Genomic DNA, 17,178 nt, shown 5'->3' on the forward strand with positions numbered 1-17,178 from the left:
CTACTTGGAGCTACAGTCTCTATCTGATCTCCGACTCAGCCAATGGCTTTGTCCCAGTAGATCTTTCAGGAAAAGGCTAGGCCAGCATCTCTGGCCCATCCAATCACGGAGCAGCTTTCTCTTCAAGGTCCACTACCATAGCACAGGGCCAGCTAACACAGTGCCAATTAAACTCTCCGCTCAGCCTGTGCTTGTCTTAGTAAACCTCAGCGCTCTGCTGGAAGTTACCTGGTAAACGATCCAGGTTGTTAGCTAACATCCAAGGCATGATTTCCAATTACCCGTGTTGATGAGAATTCATGCATTCTCTCAGCTAACGCTTGGCACGTTTTAAATGTAAGGTCTGTGTGATACTTGTAATACATCTTGTAGCAATGAATAGCCAGGCTGTAGTAGCGAAATGTGAACTGATGTCATTTACTGCTGTGCTTTGGTGATTAACCCCAAGAGAGTGCTATCATGTAATGATTATACACAAAGGCAGCAGCTTTTAAGCGACAACACAAAGCCCCTTTATGTATTCCACTTATCCAATGTTATGTCATGCATAGAGATCATTAATTGGAGCTGCAAGGCAAGTAAAAGGAGAAGTTTTTGTGGGAGACTTCGGGTTTAAAATCTCTGGGCGGTTTCATGCCAGCATCTACAGGTTGAGCTTGATGTGATGATTTGATTTGTGTGTCTGTGTGAGTGAGGGATTTCTTGGAAGGTAAGTTTGGGAAGGAGAGGAGAGCGGAGGGAGGCAGAGCGTGAGCGAGAGACGCCTCCGAATTCCCCTCTTCTCCTCTCCTTTTTCGTTCCCTTCCCTCCTCTTCATCCTACCCCACCCCTCTCCGTGCGGTTGCCACCCCACCCCATCCTGCTCACTCCCCTCCTTCCTCAGTGCAGCCAGCCACAGACACTTGCTTTTTGTATGAAGGGGTTTAACCCAATGAACAATCCTGTCTGTCTTTCCCAAAATAAGCCAGTGGGAGAGGGATCGCCGAGTGAGCCAGGGAGATTGGAGCAGCGAGGTGCACAGCCCCTGGTTATAAGTCCTGGGAGTGGGAGCTCAGCCTGCTTGGACCCACAGCCTTTAGCTCAATATACACTGCCTTGCTGCCTGCCTGACTGCCTGACTGACCTGACTGACTGACTGAGTCTCACTCCACTGTTACTCACTCTCTCTCCCTCTCTGTCTTGCTCCCTCGCTCCTTCCCTCCTACTTTCCACCCTGGAGAGCGAGAGCACACAGATTGGGAAGGTGCTCCACAGACCTGCGTCTGGACAGCTTGAAGACGGCACAGAGAGGATTTTTCACCTTGTCTCACTTGCCTTTTCATCCTCTCTCACTTTCGCCATCTTAAAAGAACACGGATGGACTTTTTTGTTTTTTGCTGGAAGCAGAAAAATAAAAGTTAAGCAGACAATTTGCTCCACCTGCAGTTGAAAATATCCAATTTTGAACTTTTTTTTTCCCCGCACTTGTGCGCAGCACTGGACCAATTCAGGGTACCCCTCCTCTTTTTTGGCTGCATGTTCATTGAATATCTGATGCCATCGCATCCCATGGGAGACACGCGTGGCTGAAGCAAGGAGGGAGGCAGAAGAGAGACCCACCTGACGCTCACACCTACCGCTGCCCTTACCCAGTGCAACCCCTCCTGCCCCCACCCCCTGCCCCTCAACACTCTGAGGAGAGAAAGGTAAGCCCTACCTGCCCTCACCTTCCTCTGGCTCTGTTAGCATCCTCGTGTCCTGTCACCTCTTGTCTTTTCACTTTTATCGCATGTGGCTGCAGTGGCCGAGGCCAAAAGAAACAGGAGGAGAGAACAGGAAAGGAGAAAAAATAAAAATAAAAAACAGACGGTGCAATATCTTAGTCATGGGACCTGCATAATTCTCCTCAGTCCTAAGCTAGTGCACAGAGTAATGGCTTGCAGATTAGAAAGAACTGGTACAGTTTGTTCATCAAGCTCCAGCCCAGGCATACATATTGAAAGGACAATATTCCACTTGTAGCTCTGCACCCGCTATTGATTTACTCTGAGGGTCCTGACTTGCTCTGTAGTCACAGTAGAAATTGTCTGTGTTTTTGAGTTTGAAATGGTATTGATTACTGACTCAGCCTTGTGTATGTGTAATTTCAGGTGTAGGGCTAAGTCACTGCTGATGCGTTCATACCTGCATACATCTGGAACTTTCGCTGATGATGTTGGAGTGGGCGTGGTGTGTATTTGGAGTGTATATAGGGGTGGGGCAGTGTGGTAGTGGGGTATGTACAGTGGGTTTGGCTTAGTTACATCTACTCTTATTATCGCCCTACATGTGGATAGATCATGCGTTTGTATATGTGAATGTAGCTGCTGCTCATAGCCAATGTTCTGTTGGCATGGACCGCAGCTTGTTTGATAGTTTTTGATAGATTTATTCATCTGAGAGTTTATTGAAGTTCATACTGTGAGTGGAATGTACCATGGTGAAGGAATACTGCAAATGGACACATGGTCCTATCATTTTTCCTCTTTCTCTCCTCTCCTCTTCGTCCCCCTGTTGCTTCACTCTGTCCATCCACTGTGACGCCTCTGGCAAGCGACGCTGCATTCCACTGTAACGACATCCCTCCATCGCAAAAGAGAAAGAGGAGAAATAGCCGTGACCAAGTCCTCAGGTATCCCGCATGACAAACTCGTAGAGAGGCAGAGAAACGAAAAGAGACCACAGACCAAGAGGAACGCATTAGTGAAGCTTAGAAAATGTGCAAAAATAAAGAGAGGATTCCAAAGTGCATGCTTTGCTGAGGAGATATCGATCACATGTGTTTCAGTGCGTCGACAGCAGGCTCTCTTAGCAAAGGAAGGAGGGAGACACAGAGGGAGGTGTAGAGTGAGAGTAAGAGAGAGGGGGGAGAGAGTCTGGAAAAGACAGTGGGCTGGAGTTCTGAAATCCAAAAACATTTGGCAGCATCTCTCTATTTCACTGGCTTACGGCATGAAAAGTCAGCTGGATATGTACCTGTGTGTGCACATGTACATGCACGCTCCCAGGTGACTGAATCACCGTGGGTATCACAGTGCGTTACACAATCTTCAAGGGGAGTGGGCAAATGGATGCACGCTAAAGTCTGAACTCTGCACTGAGCAGCAACAGGAGGTCTCGGCTCTGCAGGGCTGCTGGTGCGCAGCAGCGTCTGCTTTACTGTTCAAAGTGGTATTTGCTCATAAAGGCCTCATATAGATTTACTGGTTTCCAGTCAGTCTTCCCACCCTCTCTCGGTTCTATTAAAGTACCTATAGGTCAGAGATTTATGCCCCTCTCTGCTTTTGCCGGCATCGCTGGCCTTTTTCTTGGCATGTATGCTTGGCACATGCATGATGACAACTTTGTCCTGTAACCATGGCAACCCCCTGCCACTGACTGGGATTCTCTGCTCTCCAGTGGGCGGCAACTGTTCACTTACTTTGTCGCCGGTGGTTACAAGGAGCCCAAGTGTGTTTGTGTGTGCGGTGAATTATTTCACCGCAACGAACAGCCTCCAACCATCCGCCCATTCAGGCTTTTGATACAACGTGCCGAAGCGTGACCAACCATGCACAAACAACAGTCACGCTGAACGCTCAGCGGCACACAGCACACTTTATGCCCGGTGCAATACAAACACCTACATGGATTGAACACTCCTCACACACACACACTCACACATTTCAAACAGATGAACACACTCACGCTGTCCAATGCCAAACCGCCTGCTCATATAGCCCTGACACTCTCACATGGCGCTGCTGGTACTTCATAGGCCAGAACGTGTTGAAGTTGGGACTTTTAAGACTCTAAACTCACCGTCAGCTCTTTCCTCTTTTGACTTCATGTGATCTGATGTCAAGGTGGAACAACAAGGTCCTTCTCAGTAAAGGCAGAGTAAAAAGGAGAGAGTATTTGAACTGCTCAGGTGTAAGGCTTTATAAATATCTCCTTTATCAGTCAATGTGCTACTGATTCTTGATTCTCAAATCTTTCCTGCTTCATCAAAGAGACACAAGAGGAGTAGATGCATACTGTCATATTCCCTCTGAGACTCTCCTCTTTTTTAAAAAGAAGTGAAAGGGTTTTAATTGAAGTTACAGGAGCTGTCTCTGCCTTGATAGCTTCTCTGTTTCTCACCCCTGTTTGGCTTGTAAAGTCTACATTTTGTTGCCACAAGGGGGCAGAGTACCAGGCAGAGCAGTGTCCCAGAAACACCGACACATGGCATCCTGTAGCGAAGAGAAAACCTGTTGCTTTAGATCTGAATAATTTTGATTCTTATTACACCTCCCAAATTCTTTACTAAATCATCTCATAACACTGATAATAATGAAGGTAGTCTCTCGTTCCTCGTTTACTCCTCCATCACTGTGATTTAGACACATCTTTTCTGACTCAGAGGTTCAGCATTTCAACACATTTCAAGTGAACTCAGCCAAAGATCTTTGTCTTGTCTGTCGTCTTCTTCGAGGATGCCAAATCTCTTTCAAAATGTTCTCAAAACCTTCACGTGTCACTTGCATGTGTGTGTGTTGGTGTTCTTGTGCTCCCTCGTAGTCCTTTGGTACATGTTTGTGTATGCTTTTGCATGTGTGTATTGGAGTGCACATGTGCTTCTATTACTCTCAGTCTTATGCCGTGCTAGCAGGAAATGAAGGAGAATGCCACTCATTCTCGAGGAAAAGTAAACGCCCACTTATTCCTTTACTTCCCTCGAACCCAAACACCTTCAGAACACACACACACATGCACAAACAAAGTTCCCCCATCGGTGCCCTTTGTTTCATAGGCACTTTAGCATAAAGAAGAATGTGCCAAACAGGCCACTCCTTTAATGGCTTCACCAACAAAGAGTGTGTTTTCTTAAAGTGTTCTTTTCAGCCGGATGACCATGTCTGTAATTACAGCCATGCACACACAGCCATGCACACATACTGTACGTGCACACACTCTTCAGCACATAATTTAAGACATGCTAACTGGTGCAGCTGATAAACTGAATGAAGAATTGCACTGAAGGGCGGTGGAAACAGAATACATGCCCTGGTCTTAATCAGAGCCTGGACCATAACGTTCAAGATTAATAGGTTGGATTTGTTTTTCAGCTAAAAGGGGGAGAAGAAAAAGACAGAGACAGTAAAAGACAGAAACGTATTTTTGCATGCCGAAGCACGAAGATTTGCATCTTGTCTCCTTTCACTTCCTTTCGCCTCGTGTGCTTATGTTCTCTGAGCTTGTTTGCACATCACCGGTAGTCGTCCTTGCCTGGACATGCAGCTGATATATGTGGAAGTCAGTCAGCTATATGGCAGACAGTGAATCTGCACAAACATACGGCCCTCCAGGGTGGACAGAGCAGCACGTTATTAATCAGGCCCTTGTATTGAAGGACATTGTTTTGGCTCTCAGCTCTGTGCGAGCCCTGAAAGAACAGAGCAGAGGACAGTGGGAAAACAACAAACAGTGGAGAGTTTTCTATTATTCAAATTCTGTTTGTACATGTATCCGGATTTTGGCAACTTAACTTCTTTATTTTTCCCTCTCTGTCGCTCTCTAATTCATTTGTCTGTCTCCCCTGATCTGTGTTTATCCTTCTCCCACTTGCTCTTTCGTTGCCTCATAACTGTGTCTGGACCAGAGGGAGTTTTTCCACTGGGCTGGCAGCAGCAGGGGGACAGAGAAAGAGAGGCAGGGAGAGCGAGCAGTGGGGAGGCTTGGCAGACGCCCCTTGTTATTTTTCCTCCGCCTCCCATTGACTCTGTCAGCAGTGGCTCAGTCTTAGCAGGGCCTCTGAGCTCAGAGGGGTTTGACAACATGCCCTCTTCAGCTATGAGAGGGAACTTATCACAGGCACGCTTAGAGGACAGAAGCAGGAGGAAATTTTTCCCTTTATAACTTTCTCCTTTCTTCTTGACCTTGTTCTAGTTGTCCCAGCTTCTTTTCGTCCTTTCCATAATTTCTTTTACTGGCGTAGCCTGCAAATCCTCTTGAATGAAACCCCAACTCTTTACTGGGCTCATACTGAAACCCCTGTGGTAAAGCAACCTTGTTCTCCAACGTCAGCCATTGCTTTTAGTCAGTGAGGCCTGAACAAGGCGCAGTAACCAAGCCACGAACAAAACACGTTATTGAGCAATGCTTCCTGGAGTCAGATCTCTGTTTTTCCAATGGTGTGCCGGAGGTTATTGGGATGGCGGCTCGTGTTTTCATTGAGAATCCAGCAGGAACAAACAAGAACGAGAGCCTCAGCGCTCATGCAGCAACATTGCTGTTACTGGTTAATGGGATGTGACATTTCGTATTCCGCCGCCGAGGCTTGAGTTTTCCCTGGTTCAGCACTGGATATAAAGAAGCAAGAGTTTCCGCGTGTCTCTGGAGGATGTGTGTGACCTCAGGTTTGGGGGAAAAAAAAAAAGTTGAATCCATAACAGAGCGAATCCAAATGAAGATTGTTTGATGTTTGGTTGGTTCAGGTAACTGTGCAAATGAGCATGTGTGCACAGTGCATGAGAGGAGGGTTACTTGGCTTCAGTCTTTGCTACCTCATTCATTGCCCCTCAGCTCACCGTCTGGCAAAACTTTTGTTTGGGGCTTCCAAAAGCAGGACGTTGGGCCAACTCTTAACAGGGGTCAGCTCCTCAGTATAAAACTCACATTATCCATCTTTTCATCTTGTTACAGACGTACTTCCCAAGCCAACTGTTTATTTTTATTATTTCACTTCAGATGCAGGATGGATATATCTCTCTCTGATGGGTCAGTCCTGAGTAAGGGATTGGAAACAGCTCTTCTGAGACCGTTTGAAAAGCTCCAGACTTTGTTATTGTTCAGTCTGAGCTTGATTTAGACGTGTGCGTAGGTGTTCGTAAAAAGAGAAAAGAGACTGGGGTTATTGTGGTGTTATGGTTCCCTCGGAGCAGGATAATAAAAAGCATTTTATTTCACAGGGCCAGATTTTCTGGAATAGGAAATGAATACTTACAAAGTGACACATGTATTGTGCTATACGGTCACACACGATGGAGTTTTTTTTCAGTAGCGGACAGCAACCTAATAGCTCCAATCTATCAGCAAGTTTTGTTCCACCAGTTACCTCATAGTTAAACTTGCAGCTGTTAAAGGAATAGTTTGACATTTTGAGAAATGCGCCTGTTCTTGCCGAGAGTTAGATGAGATAAGCAGATCAACAGCAGTGTACCAGCACCTCTAAATCTCACTAATAAATAAGAATTAGTCCGGCACACATCCTTCTGTAAACATGTTGTTTTTTACAGTTAAAATGTTGTACTAATTAAACAAACAAGATACACTGTACCATGTGACAGTAATTGGCCTACAGGTGCAAGCAGGCAGTTTTTTTTTTTTTTTTTTTTTTTGGGGGGGGGGGGTTGTACCGTTAAACGGAGCCAGGCTTGATATTTCCACCAGTCTTTGTGCTAAGCTAAGCTAACTGGCTGCTATCAGTAGCTTCATACTGGGCAGGCACACATAAGAATGCAATCAATTTTCTTATCTAACTCCAACAAAAGCAAATAAGTGCATGTTAAGTAAGTAAATCCTTCTTAAATGGTTTCAGTTTGTTTTATTCTTATGCTAATTATATTGTTGCAGAAAAAGAATCAATATAAACATAACTGACATTAGGATATTTTGAAACATTTATGGCATATTTAAAGCAGTGTTAATTGATTTTGTAGCCATTTGGGGGCAGCAGACTAAGCTGTAATTGGTAAAATATTAGCCAACAGCTGCACATTTGCAGCATTTATTATGCCGCACATTGTTTTGTGTTTCTGCCCACGTGGCCTCTGGAGGGAAACCCCTGGCTCTTTAGCTGCTAAATGCTCCACTCTGTGGGCAGGACAGTGCCTTTATCTGAGCTATTTTGCTGAAAACAGCTGCCTGCTGTGGCTGGAAAATATGCTGTGGAGAGGAGTGAGAGTGAGCCAGTAAAGCTGAAGGCAGTTAAACCAAAAAACGAGCTGAAAGACGCTAAAAATGCTCCATAGAACTGAGGGGACTGCGGAGCTGGGTGATAATTCTCTATGAGTTCGTCTCTACAACCAACCCCTGTTATGTCCAAGAAATCATGTGATTCAGTGGTAATATCAAAATATTTATTAGCGCTGCGCTGTACTTTGTTGCTGTCACTACAAAAAGATATGCACAGAACAGTTGGAGGGTATCAGACATGCTTTCATGTCACAAGAGAGTTTTGACTTTTTAGCATCTGTCATTACATGATAAGGTAACTGCTGCAGAGCATGATGTGAATTGAACACTCATAAGACTGTTAATGTGTCTTTAGTAGCAGGTGACTGCCGGTGCCCACAAACATCTGTGAGCCCCCTTTCTTGCTTAAGCAAACTGGCACAGTTGCCAGTTTCTACCCAGATCAGCACTTAACATTTAGTTTGGCTCACAGTTATCCTTAAAGAGATGGGTTTAAGATGAATTATCACATACAGTGGACCGCCACAGCCTTTTGATTTGTTTCATTTGATTTTTTTCTCTTTTGACACACTGTATTATGTATCTCCAGACCGCAAATTACGCCTCCAGTGGCGCATACAATCTTTTTGTACACTGATTTGTGTTTACCATGGCTCCAATCCCATGTGAAGACAACAAATCAAAAACAGGAATCAGGCATAACACACACATTTTGCTGGAACCGTTTACAATATCCCATGATTGCTCGATGCAGGATGCTGGTTCCCTCAGACTTTATGTTTAAATGGCCTTGGCTTTGAGACTTAATCCTTTTTGTACAGACTTTGAGCCCGTTGAGAAACATGTGTTTCATAATGCAATGCTCAGAGGCATTATGCAGCGTACAACACAACCAGTCCTTCAAGGCTTTTGTCCTAATCATTTCCTGTAATCAGCAGTAAAGTAGCGAAACGATAAAATGAAAAAGCGACTTTGTGCTCATTCCAGCTCGTTTGAGGTGAACGCTTTGTGAGCATTGCTTTACTGAGTGCATTCTGCACTGTGTTGTGTGTGTGTGTGTGTATGTAGTCTTAACTACAGTTCTCTTGTTTCTGTTTATCCCTACAATATATGTAATGCTTCCTGGAGTTAGACAGGAGGGGCAGTGCAGTTTGGCAGCATTCCTAAGTGCTTAAAGAAGCTGTTGAAGAAGAATTATTTTGTTTCATGCTCGCAAGACAGGAAGGGTTATTGCTCTGCCTAACAATTTAGGACGGATACAAGTGGAGTAGAGTTTCATGGGGAACATTCGAGATGCTGTTCAGTGAAGACTAAGATAAACAAACATGAGGCTAATTGGATGACAGCCTCACTGTTTGCCTCTCCATCACACATACTCAGTTTTGTCTGTCAATGTGAACTGAAGTAGGTAACATAAGTAAGCATGCAAGTAAGTGCGGAAAGATTTTCTTTATAAAAACTGGCATTTCAGTAAGTGTGCCCCATCACGAGACCGTAGCAACGACATAAAGTTGATTCCTGCAGATGAAATACAACTTTCACCTCACACTAATTCACCCATATGAGTGCAATGTTGTCACCCTTCCTCATGTGTGAGAATAACTTTGGAGAGATTAGGGAGCTGCTGCTGACTGTAAGAACACAGCTGGAGGTGCATAAAGCAACAAAGAAGTGAAGTGTCTGTCTGAGACTGAGGACGGTCAGAGATTTACATGCCGTGAGTTAAAACCTGGATGTTGCATAGATGATAGATTGTAGAATAAGCTGACGGGAATAAAACATCTTCTGCCCGAATGCTGCCTGAAGTCTTCAGTGGTTCGGACAGTGAACGCCACAGAAGTACAACCACTTCTGGGAGGATGTCCTCTGGCCAACCAACAAAATACTTAATTAGGGAGGGCTTTGAATCAATTACAACTCACTTTCATGTGGCTTGCAGATGGCTGTGTACTCTCTCTCCCCACTTTTCCTGCTCTTCCCTCTGTGAGCCGCCAGCAAAAAGCCCTGTTGCATTGCCTCATTGCTAATTTGAACCAGAGAAGTGGTCATTTCCTAACAGTGGGCCCCGGTCTGCTCCACAAGCCCAACCGACAACCAGCCCAATGGAGCCTGAGCTGGATTGCTCCCAAAGCTGGGCAGAAACCACACAAACCCGAGTCTTCCTGACATGTGGTGAAAGTGTGATAGGGATATGGGAAACATCAGGAGGGGTTAGGAAAGGGGGATGGCGATGGATCCATTTGGAAGAGAAAGAAAGATTGAAGTACGACATGATGAAAACGGGGACAGGAGAAAGTGGAAGGGGCGGTATTTGCGGGAAAGAGGCAAAGAGAGGTGAAAGTACAGGAAAAGATTTGAAGGTAGAAGGAGCAGAAAAGGGAAAATAAGCTTGGTCTGACGAGCACTCAGTTTGTAGCAACCATGTGGCGTCTTTGATCTGGCCGAGGATTTGAACCAGTGTCAACAGAAACATGCAGGGGCCGTCTGTTTGCTCCCAGACACAGATCATTCCTCCATGAATTACTCCGCTTCAGTTCGCCGCAACCTCTTTACTACTAATGTTTGTTTACCCTGTCGGGAACACCCGGCCCATTCCTCAAGTTGAGCAACAAGCTCAGTAATACCCCAGAACTTTCTATGCCACTAATCTCTGGAGGGAAGCTGAAATCTCGGTAGTTTTGAAGATTTAAAAGATACACTTGAGTCAAACAGTGCTACCATTATATTCTGTAGTTTATTCAGTAACAGAGTAATTTCTCATGTAGCCTTATAGCACAGGACCAGTTCATGCTGCTCCAGTCGCCGTCTCCCATCATGGGGATGAGGCGCATGTTTCTGTATCTCTCGTCGCCTGGAAGGAAGAGGGAGGGCAAACAAGGAGGCGGAGGAGGAAGACGAGGACGCAGACATGTCCGCCAGATCGTTACAGTGAGAGGATGTGTCCTGAATGCTGTGTCCCTGCCATATGACAGGCTGCTGATTCAAACCTCATGTTGGGAGCAGGGAGACAGCGAAAAGACAGCTGAGATAGAGGCTTGTGCATGGTTAGACTGCAAAAAATGTCCGCCCACAAAAGGGCTTTAGTAGCACCAGGAAATCTTGTTTTTCTTAAAGCTGCACTGATCAATACCTTTACATGAACAGGGGGGTCGAATCACCACACGTCATGTGAAAGGGGTTGCTCATAGTGACATAGCCACAGCTCGTTCTTTTGTTTCTACAGCCCACAGCTGTTTTGGGATCGCTCTCAACACTGTCGTCGACACAGATATGAGTGGCAGCAGATGATTTGAATGGAAACGCTCAGATAAACCCACTGGACGCCGCCTGCCCAGCACCAAACAGCAGACAGACACAGTGAGGGACTAGCAGATGAACACAGCAGAGCATTTAGGGTCGAAAGAGTCTGATATTTTACTCAGGAGTGGGTGGATACTAAAACAGGGCTAAAAGAGTAAATATTAACATGTTAATCTGCTGGATGTGTAAACAGCTAACTGTAAAGTATCTGGTACTTATTGCGTGATGTTTTCAAAAGTAAAAGATTTAAAAACATAGAAAGGTGGGCAGTTTGATTTGCATTGCAAAGGACTAAAAGCACACCCAGACTGCACAAGTTGTTAAAAAATATGTAGATGACTCTTTTACAAATGTCCAAAAGTCCCCTTATGATGGGCCTGATAAGGTGAAAGCAGCGTGCAGGACAGCATGTAATATGCAGAAATTCAATTTGTAATTGGTTCCAGGATGTCCTTCATTCGCAGTGTAAAAGCAGACATCTGCGTTGTGTGGAAATGGTTGAAATATCACAAACATAAGGAGAACCGTAGATCTGTGTGCTTAACCCCTCTCTGGGAGTGGATCAGCCAGGACATCTCGTCTTGAGGGATGCTTTGGAAGGCCGGCTGAGATAAGCCAGGCTTAAGGAAGCAGGGAAATGCACGAAAAGCCATCCAGTCTCACTTGGAGACAATGACAAATCCAGACCCCATCAACACTTGAAGGGAATGTGCGGAGACCCCCTCCAAGTCAGCACAGTAACAGTGCCCTAATGAATTGAGGGCCTTTCCCTTGTGGACTGTATTCATGTGTGATCCGAAAACCAGGTTGCCTGACATTTCTCTCTGTCTTGTGTCTCTTTCTGTTCCCGTGCATAATCCCGTTGATCACAAATGTCTTGCTGTTTCCTCTGGAGTTTTGCTTGTTGAAAGGCATCTCCCAGTGAGCAGAAAGTGATGATAGTTGGATAGTCTTCCCGCAGACGGATAGTACTCCTGTAGTATGACACAGTACTGATGTGGTCCAGTTGTAAGGGAGGAAAATCACTGACTTTTAGGCATTCGGTTTCCATCATTCAAATAGTTTACTTGGCATCTAAATTTATCAGTATCATATAGACCCAGACCTTGGAAACTATCTGTGGAAACCAAAGGGTCCATCTACCTGACACGACATGCCCTTTGCTAACATTCAGTGCCCAGAGAGGAGGGAGTGTGCCCTTTACGTAGGGACGTAGAGGGCGTGGAGGTCAGGGTGGTGGATGGGCATGAAGCACACATACAGTATATACACATTATTGTCAAAGAACTGCTGCGCAGAGGAACTATGGGGAGCAGAACTCAACAGAAAAGAAGCCAAGCTGTGGGGTTTCCCACTGCTGCTCTCCTTCAGTGATACATATCAAACAAATGGGGAGAACAATGTTGAGGAATGCACCGCATGGAGTCTGCATCGATTAATCTGCAAATCTCCTCCATGTGACGCTCCTCCTGCCTTCGTCCCTACCCATTACACTGCACTCAGTGTGACTATTCAGAGAGGAGGGGAAAAAGAAAAGCATTAGTTGTAATGTCGCCAGGGTCCAAAATTGTCCAAATAGTTCTCAGCCCTGCCAGACACAACAGCACATTCACAGCCCCGGCCTGTCTGTGGATTCAATTCAGTCTGGCACATTTGGACTCTGTCTTCTGCTGTGTCCTTTAGCAATTTTGGCATTTTGCTAAGATGCTGCCTACGTGTCTTTTCTGTCTATTGTCAAGAGATGTCATGGCAGCGCCCGTTGACCTTGTCCATCATCTTTAATACACATAACAGGCCTTTTCTCTGTGCGGAAGCTGGAAGTTTGTGTCTCCCCTCTCCTCTACATAAGCTCCCGGGAGGAAGGAGTGCTGTCACGCCTCACCTGTAACCTCAGATGCACTTCATCCGATGTCCTCCCTGCATCGTCTCTCTCTACGTTTCTCCACTGGTCCATCATTCACTCCATAGAGGGCGTCTGGAATGTGTCTGTAATCACTTTCAGTGCATTTTTCCTGCAACAAGAATGGGAGCTCAGACAGAAACACAAAATGTCTTTGGTGGGTGGGAGCACATGCAGCGATACAGACAAGCAGACAAAGTAATGGCTGGTGACGTTTGTTAGCTGAGAAAATCATCTGATCTACAGATACAGAAATTAAGGCTGGCCAGGACTGGATTGTTTCCTCAAAAGTGTCTTTGAACAAAAAACATCTTTGTTCTGCTGACTTATGATGCTGTTGGAAACCCACTTTTAAACCCAGATGGAAGGGTTTTGTCTCCACTATCAGTCTAGACTCTATTTGTTTTCACATCTGCGCTTGTGCGATAAGCAAATTGTAGCCATTATCTTATGAGTGTGAGAGGGCAGTTGTGTTTTTCCCCACGGTGCGGATAAAGAAGCAGAGGCAGAAGAGGGGAGGAAAAAACGCACACAAGCAGAAATGAGTGTGACCACTGTGGGAGATGTGGTGAACATCAAGAAGTGGGGGTGGAGGCGGAGGGATGGGGGGGTTGGGTGGGTGGGTGAAAGAAATTTGGCATCGCTGATGGAAACGGGGTCTGGAGCCGACACACACTCGCGCATAAACACATAGATACACACACACACAGAGGACAGACACCAGCACCCATCATTCAAACGGCATTTTCGGGGCCATTTAAGTCATTCCAATAAAAACTGCAGCCGTTATAATACGTTGTCCAGGGGAGACAGAGGGAGAGAAAGTTATGGCACGGGCAGGCTATGGGGTAGTCGAGAGAAAATGCAGGAAAAGTGAGTCAGACAATGTTTGTTTTTAAGTCTGCACTTTGAATCTTTTTCATGTCATTCTCCCTCTGTGAGAGGGAGGCCAGCTCTCCAGTCTGGGAAAGTGATTTAGTGATAGCAGGGAGGTGTGATGGGTTTATATTCTTGCCAGTCTTATCAATAATTACTGTAGTTCTTCCCTCCGCAAAACCTGTGATGTTTCCCACAGGTGTAGTTCTGCAGGCAGTGATGGGGCAGTGATGCAACTTTGTCCACAGTTCCCAAATACTGACCCAATGTTGGCAACCAGGAAACCTTTCATGGGGTGTTTGACTTTGCTCTTGCTGATACCGATCTATCAACCCTCATGCGTTGTTTGCCTCAGTTAACCCTCCGTCACCCACCCCAGACTACATTCAGACGACAACCTCCTCCGAAGACTTGACAGACCAGACCAACATCTAACAGGAAAGTGGAGGGGGGGTTTATCTGTCTGCCTCACGACCTTAAATCTCCGTCCAAGGCCAACAACCGCATATGCAGCATTGCATTCCAACGACTGTTATTTCGGCATTATGTCTATTTGCACTGTTCTCAACCGAAGGGCTGTGAAAAGCCGTCTAAACACAGCTCTCTCATACCACGCGATCCCAGCCAGTGTTAGCATAGCCGAGTGAGTGCAAATATGGAGCAGGGCGATGGAGATGTTGGATAGCCGAAGCTTGACTTCACGGCTTGTGTCCTTTTTTTGTCAGTGTCTTGATCCTTTTTCTTTCACCTCCTCTTTTATCCACCCTCCCAGTCGGCCTCTGAAACATGCAAATTCTCATTCCTCTTCCCCCAAATTTCAATAAAACACTTTCTTACTCATCTTTCGTGGCATGTAGCCATGCAGATAGCTTCCACTGTAACACAATGCTGGCAAATCCTTCGTCTCCATGGCTATAATCCACTACACGTAACTGAGAAAATGATTTTTTGTCATTTGGATGAACTCACCCTTTAAACAACCATCCCCTAGCAGTGTATGTATCTCTATGCACAGTGATGCACTTTGCACCCTATAGCAACAGTTTTGCCTGTCATCTAAATGTATTCTTCTCCTCTGTTTTAGCCTCACGTCGATCTGCATAACACATACTGTATATATGCGTTCATACACAGACGTGTACACAATCATCTAATCCACATACGCATACCCACCCTCACAAAAATGTTCTGAGGTCTGAGCCTCAGAGCCACAGACCATTCAAAAGCCATTACCTCTGATTTACAGAACACATAATAACTTGTTCTCCTTTACACCCGCTTACCACAACATGCCCCACCTCCCCGGACAACACACCTAAAGTTTTCTTAAGCTCATGGTTTGACCATGAGTCGATGTCTCCTGTCCCCATCTCGTTTTGTTTTGCGTGGAAAAAAAAAAACACATACACACACAAAGAGTGTTGGGGTTTTCGCTCCTACCTCTCCAAACCTAAGTAAACACGCTGGCTTCCAAACCATACAGAGTCGCGCTAAAGAAACGCGTCAGACGGGGCCCGGGGTTATGCTTTCTCAGCAGCGGGTGAGTGATTTGAAAGGAAAGAGAGGTTTTGTGGGCAATTTACATACGCGGGACTTTGAGTCATTTCGGGGTCGTTTGCGGGCTGCAGGCTGCCGTTCCTTTGGCTATGGATGGACCATCATATCTCTGCTTGATGGCCTTCAGTCACACGTGTTCCTTGACTGATTTTTTAGCAACGTCTATGACTTTGAGGGGGAAACTGAGAGAAAGATTTTTGCATTTGCAAGGGAAGACAGTGCAAAAGACTAGACGTACAATCCATTGCACACTGCGTGTCTTCAGAGCACAGATTTCAGAGTTGGTTGACAACGCTCTTACCCACCTCCCTCCCCTTAGCGTTGCCCGCTTGCATGGTGTTGCTCAACTTGAAAACAATTGCAGAAGTCGTCCATCTGGTTGCAGTTTGTACCTCATGCCAGTTAAGGCAGGAGTGATGCAGAGACCTCCACAGGGCTTAACACAACAGCAGCTCACGGTCGAGAGGAGCTACTGTTGTAATAAACACATTCACACGCAGACACATGCTGATACACAGAGAGACCCAAGGGTGTAACTATTAAACTGATATAACTCTAAAATCTAGTGACCGATTAGATTCAGGGGAATGGTGGAATGGACGGGTATTGAAAAGAAATTAAAATCCTGAATTGTATGGTGAGACAGAGGGAGAGAAAGTATGACATGTACTGGGCCCATGACAAGTGTGGTGGTGGAATGTCCCGGGTGTTTGTCTCTCCACACCTGTGGAACTAATAGTGAGCCACTGAAGTCAGATGTCCTATGAAAATATTTGGTGGAATGAGAGAGGGGGAGAAGAGGGCCATGGTACAGTTGAAGGCTCATACCTAAAGACAGGCGTGGAGTTTGGCTAACGCATAGGATTTCCATTAAACGGCAGGATTGAGGAACAAGATAATTGCTCCAGCAGAGAGTCCAGCCAGAACCCCATCCCTCATTCTCTATCCCTGTTTCTCATTGATGCACTCTGGCCCATGTGATGCCGATGCATAGTGCTGCTGTTTTGAAGCTGCTAAATTTTCAATGAATGTTTAATACTGTCGTTCTTAAAGCGCATGTGTGTTCGGGGAGACCACGTCACTTGTCATTTAGATGTGAGCACATTGTCACTGTCTGACAAAAACTTTGATATTCCAATGAACGTTTGCACATTTTGAGTGAAACTGAAGAGTTCAAAGCACTTTGGTGGACTGAACAACATGTGTCCTCGGGGTGAGTTAAACCTTTTTATAGCCAATTAAATTGCTTTAAAAGAATGCTTGGCTTCCAAGCTACAAACACATTTTTTCTTCTTTTTGTTTTCACCGACAACAGTGATATGCTTACAAAGGTTTTATGAGGTCAGCATGAATAGGAAGCCAGAATGTGGTATGGAAATGGTCCTGGTAGCATTAGAGGATTGGTTGAGGCTTTCTACTGGAGCAAACACTCGGCCGTTGCTCCCCTCTTCTTTCTTTGAAGTCAGCGATGGCAATAGTTATCACAAATGTTGATATTCCCCAAGTCTCTTTTGCAACTTGGAAGTGAGTTATAGTGGTTAAGGCTGGGACTGGGTCTTTTACAGTGCAAAATATGTGTGCTATTTATT

General features: G+C 45.5%; 1 protein-coding gene across 1 annotated transcript in view; it reads left to right on the forward strand.

The window, feature by feature from the left end:
• The first annotated feature begins 920 nt into the window (after nt 1-920).
• Nucleotides 921-17,178, forward strand: part of col8a2 (collagen, type VIII, alpha 2) — a 45,194-nt gene continuing 28,936 nt past the window's right edge. The window contains exon 1 of the mRNA XM_041955099.1: nt 921-1,685. The gene's annotated coding sequence lies outside the window, so the exon portion shown is untranslated. The remainder of the gene's footprint in view (nt 1,686-17,178) is intronic.

The sequence above is a fragment of the Chelmon rostratus genome, chromosome 16, assembly GCF_017976325.1.
Source record: "Chelmon rostratus isolate fCheRos1 chromosome 16, fCheRos1.pri, whole genome shotgun sequence".
In the NCBI taxonomy this organism is placed as follows: domain Eukaryota; kingdom Metazoa; phylum Chordata; class Actinopteri; order Chaetodontiformes; family Chaetodontidae; genus Chelmon; species Chelmon rostratus.